The sequence below is a fragment of the Falco punctatus genome, assembly GCF_963210335.1.
Source record: "Falco punctatus genome assembly, chromosome: 20".
Taxonomy (NCBI): domain Eukaryota; kingdom Metazoa; phylum Chordata; class Aves; order Falconiformes; family Falconidae; genus Falco; species Falco punctatus.
This window is the reverse complement of record NC_137600.1, coordinates 4,118,780-4,141,175: the sequence shown is the minus strand read 5'-3', so window position 1 is coordinate 4,141,175 and position 22,396 is coordinate 4,118,780. Positions and strand designations below refer to the sequence as shown.

The window sequence follows — 22,396 nt, the reverse complement described above, 5'->3', positions numbered from 1 at the left end:
AATAATTTACTGTTCATCAAAGAAAAAAAGATTGGAATCATTTGCCTTCAGTATATCCATTTCTGTAACGAGGATCCTACCCAAGAGACCTTCCAATCAGCCCCTTCTGACAACTCTTGCCAAAAATCCGTTACGGCTATTAGCAACAAAGTTATTAGCTGGTAATTAACTCTGTAATTAACTTGAAGTGACTTCAGCAATCAACACTGAGATCTAACGTGAACATGTCGTTAAATCAAGTGCCATTAATGTGTGGAAAGATCTCTCCACAGCGGCTGCGATGACAACAACCCAAGGTTACCAGGCGGCTGGTTCGCTGGCGAGGGATCGCCTTGCGGGGAGCAGGCGGCCACAAGCAGGCTGCCACGGGTTTGCAGAGAAGCCTTCTGCCTTCTGTTCCCTCCCGGAATCGGTCAGCTAAACCCCGGCACAGGCTCAGCCATTGCTTTCTGCGTAGGCTTCTCCGAGCATTCTGTGTTTTCCAACTCCTCAGCCACTCCGGATGCCAACTGCACGCAACCCCGTGACTCTCGATGAGTTTTTGAACCCAAAGAGCATTGCCTTTTAATTCCTTGCATGAAGCGTTCCGTTCCTTTCTTCTTTTTTTTTAACAAAGATATTGTCACCTTCTGATCTTCAGGCCAATTTTCTCTCCGGTCTGCCTTGCAGCACAACCAGCCACTTCAGCTCAAGTAGGTTTTATCCCCCCAGCCTCTCTCCTCCCCTCCCTGTCCCCTTCCCTCTCCACCCACTCTCTCCCCAACACGCTTAAAAAAGACACAATTGAGTCGTGTTAATACACCCGGCTCTCCTGAGTGAGAGTTATTCTGTCTCATCACGGATACAGAGGGAGAGGGAATAGATTTGGCATTTAATAGAGCTATCCTCAAGGACACCAAGGCAGCTATTCAGGAACGATCAAATGACAGGTTTGAATATCAAACAGCAGCCCTGACAGCCAGGGAATCGGAGATCTCTTGCCGTACACCTGATACCCTAATCTGAAATGAGAATCTTGGGGGAGGCGCATCCTTTTCAAAGGGTGTTGTGGGTTTCTTTTTTTCTTAAAAAAAAAAAAAAAAGGTAACTTTTCCTTTTGCCTTCAGAAGTTTAACAAAAGTGCATCCATTCAGAGAAATCATTTATCTCTAGTGGCAATCAGCTTAAATATGTCCCATTATCAAGCTGCCTGCTACTGTACATCAGCAGGCGCTGTTAGGACACGCGGCTGAGTGTGGATAACACGCTAGTAATTACTTGTCTTTGCAAAATAACGTCAGTTAACAAAAAGGAGAGGCAGGACGGGAAAGCAGCTAAAGCCAAGAGAGACGGAGCAAGCGTGGGGAGGGCAGGAGGTGCTGGGAAAGGCTGTCCCTGCTGTTCCCCTGGTTCCCATGGCTTGGTCCCGACAGGGCTTGCCTGATGTACCAGTGTGCAGGACAGCATCACCCCAAGACACCCCTCTCCTCCTCCAGTCTCAGACTCCCCAAAATACTGAATTACCTCCAACCCCTGTCCAAGCAACCCCGGGGCTGCAGCACCTACATGAGCTGGTGAGACGTCCACGTGCTGCTGATGGACGCCGCCTTTCCGACCACGGTGTTCTCCTATTTTTCCAAATCACGTTCCCAGTGAGGTGGGGCTCCATGGGGTGGCCATGCCCACCGGGCTCTGCTGGGGGGCTTTGCAGGAGGGAAGGTTCCGAGTGCCCAGACCAGGGTAGCAGACACCTGGCTATGAGCAGAGACAGACACACAGGCGATGACAACCTTCCTCATTTCAAAGAAGACGTAAGCAGGACTGTACCTCTCTACCCTATATGTATATTCCTTGATATATAACTTAATAAAACTTTATGGACCTAGGATAAGGCATCCACGCTGAATAGATGAACTGGGATTGAAATATGGTCCAATTAAGTCTGTAACAGGGCTGGCTTTACTTTGAACATCCTCCAACTTGAAATGAAATCTTCACCGAAGGAGATAAATCAGCCAACATAAACCGCAACCTCGCTTCTGCACCGCTCCTGAACAAGCGGGGATCAGCCCAGCCCATGATTTTTTTTGGGGGGAAGAAGGATTCCCTTTGGGATGCACCCACTGGCAAGGTGTTTGCAGCCTTCTCCCCACGGCTGGGCTCAGGCAGCTCTTCCGCAGCCTCTCCTGCTCTGGCTCTGCCAGACCCCTCGCGCTCATCCCCGCAGAAAGAAAACAAAACAGCAAATTGTTTTGCCGTCATGTTCCCACAGCTGCAATTAGCACATTCATGCATTAGTTTTATTTCCTCTTATTTGGCATCCTCTTTTTTCTCTTCTGCCTCTGCTTCAAGAAAAGGAGATTATTTTTAATTACAGTTTTACACTCGATTAATGAACGTCAACAATGTGCTAATGAACGGGACTGCGGCATGAGGACACGATGCGCTTCCATGGCTTTCAAGGGGTTTCTGTAGACATTATTTATCTCCAGGCTCTCCCCGTGGAGACTTGAAGATGGGAAAGGACAAAGGCAGCAAACAGCAATGTTACATTCTCCTGGATTCAGGCACATACGTTGCTCAGGATGCAGAAGTCTGAAATGCCCCAAACATTGACCCAACATGGTCCTGGGATGGGTGTGAGCATCCCAGGGGCACAGGGGCTCGTCTGTTGGTAACGGTAATTTCTTATGCCCCATCATATACATGCAAATAGCTCAGCATTAATGAAAGTTTTATCCTGATGTCGTTCTGCACAGGTTTTTTTTAAAAATACCACTATTCTAATTTTCTGGTTCATGGTGATATCACCCATGGAGTTTGAGGCTTTGTTTTTCATCAAAAGCAGCTTTACTCTCTCCCTACAAATGCAAGAAAAGGTATGGGTTTTCTGCATGTGGAAAAGGTCATTCCATCATAAAATCCTGCTGCCTGACATGCTGTTTTTATTGAGGTGAAAGGCAGAAGTATTGAAATTCTGCCAAGCTAAATGAAAAGAGAAAGCAAGATCTCCAAAACAAATAGCAAACCTCCAAAACCTGAACAAAAAACCTGCACACACATTTCTGCCAGGATAAGACAGTGGATTTTGGAGACAGCCCGGGTCAGGCCAGCTCACCCTCTCCCCAAGCCTCCTCCATCATGTCATCTTTGCTGGGGATCATTCCTCTAAGGGGGAAACCATATTTAAATCTTAATGGAAAACACCTCATGGGCATCCCTACTGCTGCAAGGGCTTTATCCATCCTTCTTCCTGGCCTTTCCTCCTTAAATTCTCCTTAGGAACCTCCTGCTCCTCTTCAGCCTGTGGATCTCCAGCTCTGGGTGCTGCGGTGTGTGGAGGATGCTGCATAATGCAAAGGGGCTGGAAGGAGGTTGTGGGAGCAGAGGGGAGGGGAGCATGGCACCCTGATGGCACCCTGCGCCCCGACAGCACCCGCCGTTCCCTCCCCTCTGCGTGTTTAACAGGGTGTTAAATCCCTTGTACTTCCCGAGCGCCGCCGGTGTAATGCGGTTCTCATTTTGTTAGAGAAAATCGGCTTTGGCCGAGTGTGGCGGCGCTGTCAGCGTAATTAGGCAGCACTTTGTGCTTATCATGACTGCTAGATTTAGGGGGTTGGTACATTTATTGCATGATGGGTGTAATAATGACAGACCCCACTTCGGCTGAAGAGAGCCTGGCGGCGTGGGTCTCCTCCCGGCCATCATCCCCCTGGCAAGTGCCCAGGCTTAGTGGCCTCCTGTCTGCAAATCTTTCAGCACAGGGATTTAAATGAGTTGAGATCCTCGGAACAGAAAGTCAGGACTAGTATCTTATCTCCTTTTTACCCACTTCCCCGTGAACTGAGATGGCATCTATCCATCCATCTATCCATCCATCTATCCATCCATCTATCCATCCATCTGTCCATCCGTCTGTCCATCCGTCTATCCATCTGTCTGTCCATCCATCTATCCATCCATCTATCCATCCATCTATCCATCCATCTATCCATCCGTCTGTCCATCCGTCTATCCATCCGTCTGTCCATCCATCTATCCATCCATCTATCCATCCATCTGTCCATCCATCTATCCATCCGTCCATCCATCTACCCACCCATCTGTCCATCCATCTATCCATCCATCCGTCCATCCGTCTATCCATCCGTCTGTCCATCCATCTATCCATCCATCTATCCATCCATCTGTCCATCCATCTATCCATCCATCTATCCATCCATCTGTCCATCTACCTGGGTATCTACCGCCTTCAACCAAAGACCTGTGACACTGCTGTGCACAAAGCACACACAACCACAAAAAAAAAGCTGAGTATTAAAAACACTACCACCCCCCCACCCCCCCTTTTTTCAATTTTTCTAATATTTTGAGAAATGTAGGGGAGGACTTTTAGTTTTATCTTTAAAAAACACACTACATGTTACTGGTATATTTTTACAGTGACATTGGCCCTTTAAATAAAAGATGTATTGAATTCCTGCAGTCACTAAGCCCAAATCAGTACCGCTGACAGGTTGGACAGGCATCCCACCCCCCCCACCCCCCCCACCCCAAAAAAAAAATAGAAAAAGAAAATGCAACCCAAAGGAAAAAGCAAATAAAAACTGTATATATTTGTCTGCCTCCCGCAGAAGGGCCCTACACTCATCCTATCTCTAAGGCTCAATGTGCATATGTCCCCAGCATGATAAGGCTCCTTTGAAACCATTTTCAATCCCCGTGCTCCATCACTATTGGCTGCCTTGTTACCGAAAATTTACCATGAAAGGAAAGGGAAAGAAAAAAATACCCTAAAAAGACTCTGGACTGAGTCAAATCTATTTACTCATAATTGACAGAGCGTTCTCCCTTCATTCCCCCAGCCCGGGAGGAATGTGGATGGCAGCACCGTGCTGGGGGGTGCAGTGGGGTCCAGGGTCCCTTTCTCCAGCCGGGCATGGGGGTGAATTAATAAATCCCTTAATAAATTCAGAGTCACGGATGGGGTGGGGGAATAAGGGGGTGGGAAGGGCTGGGGAGCCTGGTGTGGAAACCTGAGGTGGAGTTAATGCTGCAGTTGTCAGTCACTTTATTATTTATGAGCCTGGAAGCCTTTTATGATGGGAACGTAGTTTGATCCCTCAGCTAGAAAGAAGCAAGTATCTAATGCTGTCTAACCCTTTCCCATTTCATTCAAGAGCAGGCTGAGTTTGCCGACACTTTCTGTTTTCATGTGCAATAATTGCTTAATGGTGACGATTAAGCTTGGCAACGCTCTGCAAACTGTCACTCTTCGAGAGCTTGCAATTTTTCCTCAGTTTGGCTGCTTGCGAGATTTTCTGCTTTTTTTTTTTTTTTTTTTTTTTCTTCTTCTTCTTCTTCTTCTTCTACTTTTCTTCCAGCAGCTCAAAGCCAGAGAAATAATTTGATTTCAGATCTGGAAGAGGGGCTGGTAACCTAGGTCTGTATTAGCAAACCATGACCTGCAGGGAGATGTCTATGCATAGCTGTTGAGGTCTACACAGAGAGGATTAAGCTTGCAGCTGGTGTAAATCAGCAATAGTATAAATATTTTCAGCTCTGGGGGGGGGCGATTAAACCCATCAGTCTGCATCTGCCAAGATCTGGGCTCAGAAATTATGGGTAGTTTGCTTTTTTGGGCGATGGCAGCAGGGCTGGTGCAAACCAGCCGTGCAGCAGGATGTTAAATGCCCAGCAAGGCGTTTAACTCATCCCTACATCACTTAAACAATTATCTTGTAGTAACATTTGGGTGGTTTTTTGTGCATTATAAGGTATATTAATTATGAACAGGTTTTGGAATTGAATTCCCAGGCTTTAATGGGCTGCTTCCCTCCGCCAGCAGATGTGAGCTACCTCCGTTTATGGCCATCCTATTGCCGAAAAGGCTCTGTTTCAGCAAGGGGGGAAAATGGTCCATGTCACCCTGAAATGTTAGCGGGGGGAATCAGGAAACACAGTGAAATGAAACACTAAAACACCCCATAAAACCCAAGTGCTTCATCACCATAACTAATGAAAATATATGATTGCCTAATAAAAAGCCCTTTGAATGGGTCACGCATGGTGGCCTTGCTTTTATTAACACTTGTTAACGCCCACGCAGTGGCTGTGGGGACAGCCGTGGTGGTTTGGTGGCTGTGGGGACAGCCGTGGTGGCTGTGGGGACAGCCATGGTGGCTGTGGGGAAAGCTGTGGTGGTTTGGTGGCTGTGGGGACAGCCGTGGTGGCTCTGGGGACAGCCATGGTGGCTGTGGGAACAGCCGTGGGGACAGCCGTGGTGGCTGTGGGGACAACCGTGGTGGCTGTGGGGAAAGCTGTGGTGGCTTGGTGGTTGTCGGAACAGCCGTGGTGGCTCTCGGGACAGCTGTGGTGGCTGTGGGGACAGCCATGGTGGCTCTGGGGACAGCCATGGTGGCTGTGGGGAAAGCCGTGGTGGCTTGGTGGCTGTGGGGACAGCCGTGGTGGCTCTGGGGACAGCCATGGTGGCTGTGGGGACAGCTGTGGGGACAGCCATGGTGGCTGTGGGGAAATCTGTGGTGGCTTGGTGGCTGTGGGAACAGCCGTGGGGACAGCTGTGGTGGTTGTGGGGACAACCGTGGTGGCTGTGGGGAAAGCTGTGGTGGCTTGGTGGTTGTCGGAACAGCCGTGGTGGCTCTCGGGACAGCTGTGGTGGCTGTGGGGTGGGGACAGCCGTGGGGGTTTGGTGGCTGTGGGCACAGCCATGGTGGCTCTGGGGACAGCCATGGTGGCTGTGGGGAAAGCCGTGGTGGCTTGGTGGCTGTGGGGACAGCCGTGGTGGCTCTGGGGACAGCCATGGTGGCTGTGGGGAAATCTGTGGTGGCTTGGTGGCTGTGGGAACAGCTGTGGGGACAGCCGTGGTGGCTGTGGGGAAATCTGTGGTGGCTTGGTGGCTGTGGGAACAGCTGTGGGGACAGCCGTGGTGGCTGTGGGGACAATCGTGGTGGCTGTGGGGAAAGCTGTGGTGGCTTGGTGGTTGTGGGGACAGCCGTGGTGGCTCTGGGGACAGCCATGGTGGCTGTGGGGACAGCTGTGGGGACAGCCGTGGTGGCTGTGGGGAAAGCTGTGGTGGCTTGGTGGTTGTGGGGACAGCCGTGGTGGCTCTGGGGACAGCCATGGTGGCTGTGGGAACAGCTGTGGGGACAGCTGTGGTGGCTGTGGGGACAACCGTGGTGGCTGTGGGGAAATCTGTGGTGGCTTGGTGGTTGTCAGAACAGCCGTGGTGGCTCTCGGGACAGCTGTGGTGGCTGTGGGGACAGCCGTGGGGGTTTGGTGGCTGTGGGGACAGCCATGGTGGCTGTGGGGACAGCTGTGGGGACAGCCGTGGTGGCTGTGGGGAAAGCTGTGGTGGCTTGGTGGTTGTGGGGACAGCCGTGGTGGCTCTGGGGACAGCCATGGTGGCTGTGGGAACAGCTGTGGGGACAGCTGTGGTGGCTGTGGGGACAGCCGTGGTGGCTGTGGGGAAATCTGTGGTGGCTTGGTGGTTGTCAGAACAGCCGTGGTGGCTCTCGGGACAGCTGTGGTGGCTGTGGGGACAGCCGTGGGGGTTTGGTGGCTGTGGGGACAGCCATGGTGGCTCTGGGGACAGCCATGGTGGCTGTGGGGAAAGCCGTGGTGGCTTGGTGCTGTGGGGACAGCCTTGGGGACAGCTGTGGTGGCTGTGGGGAAAGCTGTGGGGACAACCGTGGTGGCTGTGGGGAAAGCTGGGTTGGCTTGGTGGCTGTCAGGACAGCCGTGGTGGCTCTGGGGACAGCTGTGGTGGCTGTAGGGAAAGCTGTGGTGTCTTGGTGGCTGTGGGGACAGCCGTGGGGACAGCTGTGGTGGTGGTGGGGTGGAACCAGCCAGCACCTCGTGCTGATTCAGCCCAGCTCCCACCCGCAGAATCGGTGCATGCACTGTTCCTCCCGTCCTGCACTGTGGATGAAGGCTTGGCTGGACTTGTATTTTTACCCCAGAAATAGATATTTTTTTTTCTTGTAGACGTAATGTTTTGAGGTCTGTGCTCTTACAAAGTTTTATTCAGTCCCATGTCCTGATTTTCCATATTATTGCAAAGACCTGGTCTCTGTCTTAGGGTCCTGCAGCTCCCCCCCGGCTCTCCTCCTCTCCCTCTCCTGCATCTTCACTAGTGTTTAACTTGAACAAAAATAACCAACAGCATTGTGATGAAATAAGATTTTTACTTAAAAAACTCCACAACTCATTTTATTCATAGTAGCTAATTCCATTAATTATGTTATGATGCAATTAAGCATTTCATTTCCTAGCTATTAAAGCTTAAATTATTTATTAATAATTACAGATCATTAGCTGATAATGTTCACTTGGCAGCTCGGGAGCTGAATAATTCATCTACTTGGAGTATTCCCCTCCACACTCTTGACATTTGTCTGCAATTTTTTCTTGAAGTTTGGACGTTTGTTCCCCAGCTCTGGGCAGAGCCACGACCTGCAGCAAACTGGTGTCTGCAGGGGGGGGGCACAGCCAGGTTGCAGGCCCCCACCAAGCCCCTCATGACCCCCCGGACCCCTTTTCCAGCCTGTCTTATGGCTGGAAATAGAGGAGCATCCTCATTCACCCTCCCCTCCTTCAGGTCAGAGGTAGCCCTTTTGAGCTTCCTGAAATATTTATTAGCATAACCAGCACAATAATAATAATAATAATCAAACCAACAATGAGACTAATAAGCAAACCAGTGGGCTCTGGGATCGCTGCTTCATTAGCTGCTGCCAAGGATGCTTTTGGAAATGATGATGATGCACCCCGTGCCCTGTTTTGCAGGGCAACAGCCACGTGTGTTAATGAGGGTGTTTTTCCACCAGAAGCTCAGAAATGTTCCTCGTCTTTACGTGATGACCTTGCAAATGGCAGCGACAGTGCAGGGAGGGGACGGGGGGCTGGGTGTCTCGGGGGTAACTGCGGGGCTTCGGTGGGAGGGATGCTCCTGGCCCTGGCACAGCGGTCGCTCCCTGAGAGCAGGGGGGAGCATCACTGAGCTTTGAGATCGATGAGATACGATAATTGCTAAATAACTCAATATCTAACAGGGAATTGCCTTGCAGAAACACTGCAACAGGGTTGTTTAATTAAGACTATCGTAGATTTGGATTTCTAGCATTGGTTTTAATTTCTTATTCAAATAGATGAGTTTGCGAGGATTCATTCTGAGGATGTGTAGAGAGAGGAATGGATGAGAAGGGGAAATGAGAGCTGTGCTGTGTCTTCATAGCAGCAGATAAGTGAATGGATAAGGACTTTCTGCTGGCGAGGGCATTAGACACGAACGCTGAGCACCTGCGCTCTATTTCTGGCCTGGCCATCAAATTCTTGCAGGACTTTGACCCATTTATGGAGGGAGAAATGAAGCAGATAAAGCAAATCAGAGCTAATATTGCTCAGACAGTGTCAGCAATGGAGGAGCTGCTTGGGAGCTCCCTCCAGGGACCAAAGCAATGCTTTCCAAAGCTCTGAAGTTCATCTCTCTTGCAAGAGCCAGAGGGGGTTTTTTTTTTGATAGATATTGGAGGCTCTAACTCAGATTGATGAGGGAGGGACACAGGGAAAGGAGGAGAGAGAGGGGAAAATGTCTTCCCTGCTTTGGAGGGGCACATCCAAATGTCCGAAGATGCGATGATTTGCCTAAGGTCAGCCAAGATGCACCTCTCATCTCCTGGTCACCCAGCATCACCTCCCAGTCACTGAGCACCTCTCAGTCACCCAGCATCTCCTCCCGGTCATCCAGCATCACCTCCCAGTCACCCAGCATCCTCCCGGTCATCCAGCATCACCTCCCAGTCACTGAGCACCTCTCAGTCACCCAGCATCTCCTCCCGGTCATCCAGCATCACCTCCCAGTCACCCAGCATCCTCCCGGTCATCCAGCATCACCTCCCAGTCACCCAGCATCTCCTCCTGGACACCCAGCATCACTTCCCAGTCACCCAGCACCTCCAAGTCACCCAGCATTTCCTCCTGGTCATCCAGCATCACCTCCCAGTCATCCAGCATCTCCTCCTGGTCATCCAGCATCAACTCCCAGTCACTCAGCATCTCCTCCCAGACACCCAGCATCACTTCCCAGTCACCCAGCACCTCCAAGTCACCCAGCATTTCCTCCTGGTCATCCAGCATCACCTCCCAGTCACCCAGCATCTCCAGCTCCACTGCTGGGTGGGAGCAGCCTCGTGCAGAACCAGGCTGTGCCGCGGGGCTCTGGGTGCTCCCCGGGGAGCAGCTCCCACTGCTCAGACCAAGAAAACGAGCCCGTGAGAAAAGACAGCTTCGGATGCATGAGGCAATGAGAGGAGGGTGGAGAGGAGCTTGGATGGAGTCCCCCTTCCTCCATGCCTTGGAAAAAAAAAAAAAAAAAAAAAAAAAAGCACGTCACTGTAACACAATTAATTAGTTAATGCTTGTATGGCACTTTTGAGCTGTAAGGAGTAAGAGCTCCACGTTATTCCTGGTAACTCAGATGATCAATGTGTGCTGGATGTGCTCGGAGGCCAAGCCGAACCCTGCGGAGGAGGCGGGGAGGGAAAGGCACCCTTCTTCCAGCTCAGAAACGTCTGGCTTTCCCCTAGTGAGTTTTCCCCTAGTGAGTCTGGAAGTGCTGGAAAAAAGGGGCGGGAGGAAAAAAAAAAAAAAAAAAAAAGGCCATGCTTAGAAGAGCTTGTTAGGTTTGTAAGAAGGAATCGTTTGATCAAACAGAGTGAAAGCTTTTTTCTATGGTAATCGCTCCCCACCGGCAAACCTCACAGGAGCAAGTGGCTCGGCTGAGCCACGTGGGGTGGCTGGGGTATGAAATGAGGCACCAGAAGCAGAGCCCCCCAGCTCCCCAGCATCTGCTGGGGGTCCAGCCCCGGCCGGGGGGTCCCCCTGCTGCATTCAGGGATGCAGGAGCTGAGGCGATGGCTACAGGAGGCACGAGCAGCCTCTGCTCTCTCCTGACACTCGTGCAAGGAAGTTGTGCCTGGAGGAGCGCAGCGTTTTTGGGGTGATTCGGAAATCTTCAGAGCACAAACTCACCTGGGAAATGTGTATCTGGTGGGGAACATAGCGACTGAGGGGACACGGTGGTGCTTTCTGAGGGATGGGTGGGATAAAAACCACGGGAGTGGGCACATCCCCACTAAGAGCCGTTTCCCAGTCCCAGTGCAGTGCATTGGAAGGAAAGGTGGTAGCAAAGAGAAAGTGTGTTGTTGCAGTTAATTAAACGAAGCCCTGATATCTGAGCTGAATCCCATACGCTTACATAAAACTTATATATAAGTGTAGCTGTTTATATAAAACACCTATAAAATTGTACCGTTTCCTTACTGCCTGGTGGGTTGTTAGTGGACCCGCGTGGGGAAGGGCTCTGCTTTCCCAGGCAGCGGCTACAAATTTTGATACTTTCTTTTCCTGCCTCAAATAAGGTTGTAAAACTGAAATCTCACAAGTTCTTCAGCAGATAGAAACTGAAAACAGAGCAGCTTCTTTGGTCGACCAAGTAACTCCCTGCAAAGAATTTGAAACATTTTTTGTTTCCTGTCTGGCTTTTAATACTTCGTACTATCAATTAACATTTCAAAATGGAAAGTCATCCTCAGCTGAAAAAGCTGGAGGTCTCAATTTGAAAGCATCAGAGTTCAGCTTTCTGATTATTTCATCTCTCTTCTTTTGTAACAAGGGGAGAATTCGTTAAAACAGATCCTTTTCAGGACTGATTTCTGCTTTTGATAAAACAGTATTTTTTAATTAAAGGAAAAATTACCAGTGGTGAGGCTCCATTTACTAGCAAATTTAAAAAGGGGTTGTTGCAGTGATGGGGACAATGTGTGTCGAGAGAGACAGGCTTGAATCCACCCCCACTTGATGGCTGAAACTATGTCCAGATGTAATTAAGATCCCGACTGCCCTAGAAACGCCTTGAACTAAAATAATTTGTATAGAGGGGAAAAAAAAAAATAATTTCTAATTCAAAAACTCCATCCAGAATTGGGATGGAGAATATGTCAGTCCTTTGCTGGCAAAACCCCAGGTGCTTTGGTGGGGCGGGAGGAGGAAGCAGAGGGAAGGGGGGTTTGCAAAGCTGTGCCAGGTTTCGGAGCAGGGACCATCAATCATCGGTTCTTACCATGCAAGAACCAACCTGCGGCTCGGTAACAGGTTTCAGGCACATTGGGATTGGGTTTTCCTACCCACCAGTGCCAGGCTGGGGTGGTCCCCATCCTGCAGTCCCCCGGGCCAGAGCTGCTGGCAGTGCAGGAGGAGCAGGACAAGCAATGGTTCAGGTAGCAGAGGGCATCCCCAGCCCAACAGCACCATTTCCCAAGCGATCAGGGGTACGGGAGGTCCGGAGCTCACACTTATTTTCCCTTGTAGAACCCAAATCCAATACCCAAACCCAAATTAATTAATTTGTACGGACAGGGATTGCACGTGGACACGGTGCGATGGCCCCATCGCTGCCGTCTCCTCCACTCCTGTGCAACCTGCCACGTAGGTGCTTTGCTAGAAACCTTGGATCTTTAAAATAATTCCCAGCGATCTTGATGTGATGAGCGAAGGGGAGGGAAGGATGAAATCAGTGTCAGCAATAAACAAAATTTGTTACATAAAGCCTGGCTTGAAAAACAATGAGTGGAGTGGAGTTGAGGCTGCCTTTTAAACTTAATTATGCACATGTTTCTCAGCCAGGGTTTATTGAATCATATGGTATAAACCATAAACAAACACTAAAAACCTGGCTGTGTTGACTGCAACAAGCAACAAAATGATCTTTAAAGATCAAATATTTATTTCCAAATCCCAGGAGTGGAGCTGCCTGCATAAAAGCCAGGAGGGAAGCAGTCCGTTCCCCACAGATGTGCCTGTTCCAAGGGCTCCACGGATGCACAAACCTCGGGAGCAGGGAATTTTCTGTGCCCACCTCGGCACGACTCAGCCGGGCAGTGGAGGCTCAGCGAGCTGCCGGCTCCTTCCCATCTCCATCCTTGGGCGTGCGCCGGCATCGTGGGCATCGCCTGTCCCCACGATTCGGGGGGTTGATCGGGCATTTCTTCTCCAGCACAGAATCAGCATTTCCCTCTGCCAGGGATTTTTTTGGGGGGAAAAACCTGTCGAGGGCCATCCCATCGCCAGCAGAGCAGGGATGCATTTGGGGACAAAGCTCTGCGGCTCGTTCTCCTCTAGCAAAAGCATCCCTGTCACCTCCGAGGGACTGTGGCCTCCGCCTGTCCCCAGCCCTGAGAGGGGCTCTCATTAGGGAAAGAGCTAACGATAAAAACAACCACCCAAGCAGCTAAACCTTCAAACCTGGCCGCAGGGCATGTGCAGGAGGGAGCGAGTACAGCCAGGGATCTCGGCAGTGATTTGACAAGCCCGGTTTTAAATAATTCAGGCTGCGAGCGCTCTGCCCTGGCTCTCGGGGAATTCTGCTCTCAGAAGCTCCCGGCACCGCTGTGTTCCCTCTGATACCCGCTCCGGGAACATCAGCTCCTTGCAGACATCCTTTGAGCAGGCCCTTCCCTGTTGGTGGGGGGTCTCAGGGACCCTGGGTCTGTCCTGGCGCAAGGTGGGTGGGTGCTGAGGCGCGTGGCGGTGGAGATGCCCCACCAGCCCCATCATCTCACTGGAGGATGAAGCCCATTTCCCCGGCAGGGGTGCTGCTTTAGGGATGACAGTAGGAGAGGGCGATGGGCAGCAGGATACCTGGGATCCTGCCCATGGGATCCGACCTGGGGATTCAACGTCCCTTTCTCATTGTGCCCCCCCACCCCCCCACCCCACAATTGCTCCCCTGGGCTTCGTGCTGCACTTCAGCGTTTACCAGCTGGCAGTGGCACGGATTGGCGCGGTTTGGGATGCTGCTTCTCAAATCCCCCATGGCCCGAGAAGGAAATATTTATTTGCAACTGGGTATTTGTTGAAGAGATATGAGAGAGAGAAATTTTTTTGGGGGAAAAAAAAAAAAAGAACAAACAAAACAACTCAGGCAGCCTCCCCTGCCTTATCAACGCACTCGTTCTCCTTCATCTACTCTGAAATCTCTATAATTTACTCTTCCTTCCCTTGCGATGTTTATGGCTTTTATGTTGTTTGAAGGTTATTTATAACAATTATGTAAGGAAGAAAAAAGTGCCATAAACTGGGGTAATTTACTGTAAAATATATGAACGCTTAAAAAAATAAATAAATAATCAAGCAGCCCGTTTCTCTTCCATTACAAGTGCTGCAGGTGGAGGCACCCGTCACTACAGGCAGGGTCCCCGCTCTGCCTCGGCACAGGCGCCTTTGCTTCTGATTGCATCCAAGCAATTAGATTAATGAACTCGGATTAGGAAAGACTAGCAAATTGGTAGCGTTCATTGGAAAGATGGGAGGGGTGGGACGTGGACGGGAGTGGGGCTGCGGGAGTATGGCCAAGCCATATGTCCTGGGCTGGGTTTTACCTTCATTTTCTGGTGGAGAGGAGCTGAGAGCATCCACAGCAACCGGCTGGAGCTCCAGGAAGGATCCCACCAGGCTCCACACTGGATCCCTCCTGGCCGTGGGCTGCAAATGAGCTTTTCTTCGGCTCCTTGGCAGGGCTGGGAAGCTCTTTGTAGTGCTGGCAGCACGTCTGAAGGATTGCAATTCTCGGTGGCAGGCTGCTTATTCAGGTCTGCCTCTGCAAATTTGATTATAATGGCTTAAAGAGAATCACCCCTTGATAAGACTACCAAAAATAATAATAAGAATAATGGCTGAATGGGACTAAATGAATTCATCAAACTGAAAAACTATAACTCAGTTATTAGACACGTGCAATGAAGTGAAGCCAGCAAATGCTGACACAGCATTCGCGCTTTTCATTCGGTCTCTCCATCACTTTGCTCCCTCTCACTCCTGCCCCGGAGAGAGTCAAAACTCAGCAAAACACGTCAAAGGCAGCCAACAACACGGCAGTGCCCACCGCAGGACCCCTGCCAAGGGCCCTGTCCAGGCTGAGCTTTACAATCCCTCATGCAGGAGGGAAAAATCATTTTGTTCCCCTTTTGTGCGCGTACGTGTGTGCTTTTGTTTTCATTTTGCTTTTCCAGTGACATAATTACCTCTATGCCAGGCATTTAAGTAGCATCATAAACAAGATGGTACATAAATGGAACGAAAATAGGGAACAATTGACTGTAAATAAATACACAGGTTACAAGAGCGAGAGCAAAAAAATTGTCTGATTATACAAAACCCATCAGCTCTAAGCTCTGCAGGCGACAGCCTGGGCTCTGAACTGAGCAGCCAGAGCAGCTAGTGGGGGGCTGAGGGGGGGCTGCAAATAACCTGGTTGCTGTGCCGGGGAGCCCAGCTCCTCTACCAGAACCCCAGCTGCACTGCTGTGGTGCCTGATGTGCCCCCTGCATGGTTATGGGGGGAATTTTGGGGTCTCCCCGGGTGTACCCCTCTTTCCTCACCCCTTGAGTGCCAACCTTGTAGGGATAAACGGACAGGGCTGCACACCCCGGACCCGAGCATCCCTGCCAGGCTCCGGCTGCATCCTCGTGCTGCCGATGCTGCTCAGATGGAGAAAGGGAGAAGAACATGGGGAAGCAAGGAATGGCTGCGACAGCCGAGCATGCTGCAGCTGCCAAAATGCTTTGCCTCACCACAGGTTGATTTTTCTGGGGAGGGAGGGGTCTAAATGCAGGAGCGGAGGGAGGACGGTGCGTGATGGCTTGACGAGGATGCTGCATCACACATGCAGCCAGAGCCCTGCCGCCACCGCATCTCTCGGAGAGGGGGCTTGGGAGCCAGGGGGAAGGCAGGGGGGTCTGGAGGGTTGCCTGGCCCCCCTGCCCACACAGGCAGCCCCTGCCAGCCTGCCCTCCTGCTCTGAAGCCACCTTGAAAGAGAATTTCCAATTAGCGTGTTTGGGCTCAGCTTTACTGGGAGGCAGGTGTGGCAGTTTTTCCTTCTCCCAGTTCACCCGATTTGGAACCCAGTAAGTCTGTTTAGAGGCTGCGGGTAATTTTCTCGTGTGAAGACAGAAGGCGGGCGGTTTTTTTGGCCTTTAAAATTTTTTTTTAAATGATGTTTGCTAAGTCACTGTGGGCGCTTATCAGCCCTTTCCATTTCCTGAGGAATCCCATTCTCTTTTCTGGCCTCTGTGAGCTGGAGACCTAGATCTGAAGAGCTGTTTATTATCTGCTTTGCCTTCTGATAAGCTCCTGTTTATAAATTCGCTTCCCCTACTATATATCTCCATTTGTTTGTTGTTTTTTTTCCCGGATTTTTTTTTAAACTGTAGATAAGACATTTTCTTCCTTTGCTGGCTGACTTCCAGCTGAATTACCCAGCCCACAGCAGGCACAGCACAGCACTGCTGCCTCCTCTCCGGCCGCTCTCCCAGCCCTGACGTCGCTTTGGTGATGTTATTTTTGTATTTCTGACAAATTAACCCAGTGTAAGGCCACCCAGGATGGATTTGTCCTCCCTTGACCACCATCCCTGGGTGAGACCTTCCCACCCCCAGGGGGCTGCTGCTCCCAGGGAGCTGCAGGCAGGAGAGGTCCTGGCTCCCGCGCTGCCTGCTTGGGGTCTGTCCCCACCTGCATCCATAGGAAAATGTCCCAAACCCCCTTTTGCTTCCAATTGCGTGACTCCCTCAAGCTTGAATTGCCATGACCAGACTTCACTGGAGACATTATTTAGAGTGCAGAAGCATCTATAGGCAGAGGCTGAAATTCAGGTGAACAAGGGGTACCGCTGTGCTCCTGCCCTCGGAGCCAGCACCTGGAGCAGAGGAATGAGGTGCTGCTGGGATGTTTTGGGGCTGCTTCTGCTCCGCTTGGACCTTGGCAAGCCAGGGTGCTTTATTTTGCTGCTGGCAGGCCAGCAACCAGCTTGGGGAAACTCTCCTCTCCCCTTCCCTATGAATTCCCACACGCCAGGGAGCAGTGCTGCTCTTAATTAAGTGATGCTTTATTAAAACAAATGCCTTTGTGCTCTTAAAGGATAGGTGACAGCAGTGGTCTCCCTGGTAAATATTTACAGACTGCAAAGTTTTCTCAAGTAATCATTTGGGGGAGAAAAAAGGACAATTCATCATGTTGATGTCAGATCATGGCCTCTTTGTTCCTTGTAAAAGCCAGATCCATCACACTCCTTCCGAGCAAGGACACCCAGCAAGGTCCCTGTCACCTGCCTGAATTATGCCAGCACAGCAGAGGCCACCGTGGCTGGGAGAAGTTCGAACAAACCCAACTTTCCTTTTAATTACTCCCGAGGTTTCCACTACTTCCCAGTCACTGAGAAGCTCAAGCTGCTCCGAGCAGGGGCCATATGGTCCCAGTGCGTTCAGGCCAGGTTTCTGAAGAGGTGATTAATTAACTCAGCTCCTGGCGGGTGAAAGGGTCATCGGGATTTGCTGTGGTTTTTGAGGCTGGGCACTGAAACCAGCAGGTACACCGAAAATGCGCTGGGTCCCCTGGTAGAGATGCAGGGGACTGGGAAGGGGACCCTGCACCCAGGTCCTGGCTGGAGCATCATGTCACCTGGGGACACCTGTGAGAAAGTTTGCAGGGGCTGGGTCTAGCGATGAGGATGCTGAGATGATTCAGGGATGCAGGAGGATGCAGTGTGCGGCCGCTCGGGTCCCTCCCAGCCCCATTTTGCAAAGGTCCCGCTGAAGGCAGCAAGCTGAGCAGCACGCAGAGCCCCAGCTCCGCCACCAGCCCTGCAGCACCAGCCTGGACCCACCCCAGCCCTGGTGAGCAGAGCGGCATCGCACACCGGGGCGAGCAAACCGGTGTTCCTGAGCAGCATGCCAATAGCTCGCCTGTGCGCACAGCTGTTCAAAGACAATAAAAATTACCCTCCTGCCCCGCAGATTTTCCTCTGACGTCCCATTTGGGGCTGATTTGTGGGGAGGAGGAGTCCTCTGTTAGCATTTGGGCCTCCACCAGCGCAGCCGGTGAGCAATCAGGATCCGCTTCCCTCTGGGTGCAGGGGGAGAGGGCTGCATGGTGCTTTGTCAGAGCCTTTTTCAAACAGGATTAAAAATGCATAAGCAGATAAGGATCATAAACGTGAGTCTGTCAGGCCAAGGCAGCTGGGAACCAGGCTGCTACGCCGCCTTTGCCCTTAGCCCTTCGCTCCCCACATCCACCATGGGGACCCCCGGAGCATCCCCGCTCCTGGCTCAGGGAGGCAGGCTGGGGATGCAGGGATGCTCCGGGCACGCAGGACAGTGGCACTCGGTGGGTCCGGGCTGGGGGCTGGCAGAACCAAGACCTTACTGCTGTTGTGAAAGGGGGGTCTGTGCAGAGCTGGCCGTGCCCAAAGCCCATAGGCACCACAGAGCGTCGCAGGCTTCCCTGGGGTTGCAGGAGGAGCACGGGGTGCCCGTGCCATCTGCAGCCGGAGCTGCATGTGCCATTTCATGCTACCCTGTGCTCCCTGCAGCTCCTCATTTTGCAGGGAAAAGCGGAGTGCTTTGTACTTTGGCCAAAGGATGAATAGGACACAGCACCGACCTCTCCTGCAGGCTTGTTCTAGACAGGCTTTGGGTGCTGAGGAAGCTCTGGACCACTGATACTTCATCCCCAGATTCACTGTATCACCTGAAGCCTGCCCTGCAGCACACCCTGCCCATGGTCCCTCAAAGAGGCACTCAGCACCGACCCGACACGGCGTTTATGACACGATATCAGCTCTATGTCAAGGCTGTTATCGCCCTCGTCTCTGGACAATGGTTCGGTCTCCAGCTCTCAGGCACCCGCAGCTCTGCCATGACATCCCATCGCTGCCTTTATCGAGCAGCTCTGCTCTTGGCGAGTGCCAATCTTACCCACCAAAAGATATTGCCTGAGATCTGCAAGGGAACGGGCCAGCTCACCCGGCTGTGGTGTTTGCAAGGTGAAAAGCCCCGTGGAGAGCCGAGATGATCTCGGCAGAGCTGGGGGAGCTCAGTTCGGTTGGTGTGGGCATTTCACTCAGCAAATTATCTGAGCAATCCTCCTCTCTTCCCCCACCCCCCATGAGATTTCTAGTTTCTGGAAGTTGCATTCCCTCTCCTACAGATCTGAGGTGTGACAAACACCCCAGTGCTCAACATATATAAAGGGAAAGAGGGAAGGAAAAGGGGGGGGGGGGGGGGGGTAGTGCACCAGAAAGACATTATTCACATTCCAGTTCAGCTTACGAATGTCAGGTTGTGTTACACTGAATCTCTTTAAATACTGACACTGCACCGGGGCCTTTAGGGTAAGCTGTGTGATGCAAACTGCGGGGTGAAATTCAAATTGGCAATGGGCATTATCCGGAAAAGCATCATAAATCCAAACTGCGAGGGCCGAGCAGTGCACCAAAATCTCAATTAGTGTTACCGTGGCTCTAAATTAAGGCTAGTGGAAGATGGCACCAAAGAGCATCGATTTGTGTTCTAATTGTAGACGTGCCCTTCTGCCTCTGGAGGAGGGGAGGATGACGAGGTTGTGCCCTTCCAGAGCCTTGGGGACATGTGTCTGCCTTTTGAGAAAAAAGAGCAGCCTTACAGTTTGTGAGTGCCATGACAGATGTGTATCACATCTCCTTGCCCTGCGCCCAGCCCCCAGGCCCGTGCACTGGCGTCTGCACAAAGACAGCACAGGGGGATGCCCCTGACCAAGGGCTGAAGCACGAGGGAGATAAAATACGCAAAATCCTGGGGGGACGTGGCAGAAGGGACATGCTGGACATCAGCACCAGACCCTGCATGCAGCCAGGCTGTGCTGAGCTCCTTCAGTCTGAAGGAGACCGTGCAAAAGCGCTTTCTTCTTCGTGCCTGCAGATGTGATCTGGGCTGACACCCGCCGCAGCTGCGATGTGCACAGGCAGCATTTCCCATGCCAGCCGTACCTGCTGGGTGCACACAGCCTGCCCACCCTCCCTGCCCTGCTGTCCTCCCCGTGGGGCAGGGACTCGCTTCAAAGCCTGGGATCTGGCGAAATGCATCCTCGTGTTTCTCTCCAGCAGCCAAGGCATGCGGTGATGTGCTGGCAGAGGAGCAGCCGGTGCTTGGCACGAGCTGGGAGCTCTCTGCAGCCACCAACCAGCCGTGCAGCTGCGATGGAGAGCAGGGGGTCACCCAGGGCGAACAGGTCTCTCCGTCAGGATGCCCAAAGCAGGAGGAATGGGAAGGTGGCAACAGCAGAGCAAAGAGATCTGAAAAGGTCAAAATGGGGAGTTAAGAGCGGTGCCTGGGCGTCATGGGGTCTGGCCGTGCTCGGGACAGGAGCTTTGAGCACGTTCTGGCACAGGGCTCTTGTTGGAGCTGACAACGTGCTTCTAAACCCGGCTGGAAACCGTCTGATGAAACCGCTGCAAACCTGCCCAACTGGGTTACATTTTTATTTTTTAAGTAAAAGGCTGTAAAAGGCAATGCTGTGTTTGGCGGGAGCCTGTGCAAGTGTGTGTGTGCGCAAAGAGTGTGCAGAGCCCCTCTGCCTTGCTCCAGGCACGGAGGAGGAGAGAGCGACAAAGCCCTGGCAGCACTGGGCATGGTGGGGATGAGCTGGGAGATGTCCAGGAGGTGATGGAGTCACCCCAGAGGCAAAGCTTTGAGCTGGCACATCCCTCACCCTGGCAGTCTGCAGCCGGGGTGCTGGTGGCTGTCCATCACAGCCGCTGTGGCAGTGGCCTGTCTCCCTCTGCACGTCACCTCAATCTCTCCCTGGGTAGCTGGCATTTGAATGCGGGATCTGACATAATCACACGCCTAAGTGCTTTACTATAAACATGCTTTTCCTTTTAGAAGAGGTCTTGTCCCTCAGACAGCTGAGATGGATGAAGGCCCCAAAGAGCCGATGATAACTTTTGGCTGCTGCTTTGCCATGAAGAATGCCTTGCTCTCTCTCCTGGCTCAGCGCTGGCACCGCTCCCTGGGCTTTGCATGTGGAAGAGGAAGCCCTTGGGGAGCACAGTTCTCCCCAGGTCTCCCCAGCACCTCTACTTGCAGAGACACCACGGATAAGCCACCCCTGTGCTGGAGATGGGGCAATTGCTCAGAGCATCAGTGGCGCATCCCCTCCCATGGCACCGGGCACCCTGCTCCCCTCTGCCCGGTCCAAGGGCGATGGTTTTTGGTGGGCTGTTGGTGAGCAAGTGGTACAGGTGACTACAACCCTCATTTGGGAAGGGAGTTGCCATGGAAACCCATCCCTTTCTTTTTTGGCCGCCAGAGAACACTTGATCTCCATGCTAAGCTGGGGTGGGAAAGTTTAGCAGGAGGGGGTGGCTAATAAACCTGGAAAAAACCAAAAGGCAGATGGAAAATGCCACTGTGAGGTGATGCCTTGTCCTGCTCATCCCTGCTGCTGTCAGGGATGTGCCAGCCCTGGACAGGGCCACTGGGTGACATCCTTGGGGGCTCTCGCTGGGGTCCCCGCTGCCCCCCTCCAGTGCTTCGGCATTATTTTGGCTGCTGGGCAAATGGCTCTGCAATGAACTGCCTCGCAGAGGCACCTGAACTTTAATTCCCATGGGGACCAGAACGATCTCTAACATTTTCTTGGTGGAAAAGGTTGTTACTGAGATTATTGACCTGGAGGGCAGAGTTAAAACAGGCTGGAAAACGTAAAAAAATGATTCCATTTTCCACCTAGACTATCAAGGCTCCCAGCAAAGTCTTCTCGTCTCTTTTCTTCTCTCTCTTTTTTTTTTATTTCTTCCTGTTAACAGGCATTTTTTAAGGTCATGGTGCCGGCTTGCTGTGCATTATCAAGTAATTTGCACAATATATTTCTTCCCTCTGTGTATCTTCTACTGATAATCAAATGCCAGAGCAGTAACAGGAGGGTTTCATGCAGGCATTTGCTGTGTAGGCAGCAAGAACTGAACTCTCCCTTGAAAGGACGGAGGTGAGAGCAGCGAGGGAGAGACGTGTGGAGGATAGAGTGAAAGTCTACGAAAGGTGAGAGACACGAGCAATACCAGAAGAAATCCTTGAATAAACCATGCTTTGCTTTTTTTTTTTTTTTCTTTTCTTTTCTTTTTTTTTCTTTTTTTTTTTTTCCCCTGCTGCCATACTGCAGGACAAAGAACTGGGTTTTTAAAAACCGGAGTTTGACACCTCGCTTTGCCCGGGCTCCCGCCGGCTGTGTCTAAGTGGTGTTTGTCAGGCAGATGCTGGCTCGCTTTTGCGATTCATGCCAACCTCAGCGCAACTAGAAGATGCTGTTTTCTGCTGGTGCAAAGGGACTTTCTAGGCACTACGGGTGCTCAGGGGGTGCAGGCACTCAGGGCATGGCCAAACCAAGGAAAATCCCACCCCCCCTCGCCATCCCAGTGATGCCGAGGTGGTTCCAGAGCAGATTTTCAGTGCTGGTGGCCCCACTTTTTATTTTTCTTCCCCACTGCATGTCATTTGGGCAGATAGTCCCTAGGCTATATAAAGAGC

General features: G+C 51.7%; 1 long non-coding RNA gene across 1 annotated transcript; it reads right to left on the bottom strand.

The window, feature by feature from the left end:
* Window positions 1-7,830: 7,830 nt before the first annotated feature.
* On the bottom strand, window positions 7,831-13,516 carry LOC308055854. Its single transcript, XR_013924624.1, has 3 exons — window positions 9,792-13,516; window positions 9,710-9,751; window positions 7,831-9,670 (listed from the first exon to the last, which is right to left on the bottom strand). It is a non-coding gene; the product is annotated as an uncharacterized lncRNA (long non-coding RNA).
* Between the last annotated feature and the right edge of the window lie 8,880 nt (window positions 13,517-22,396).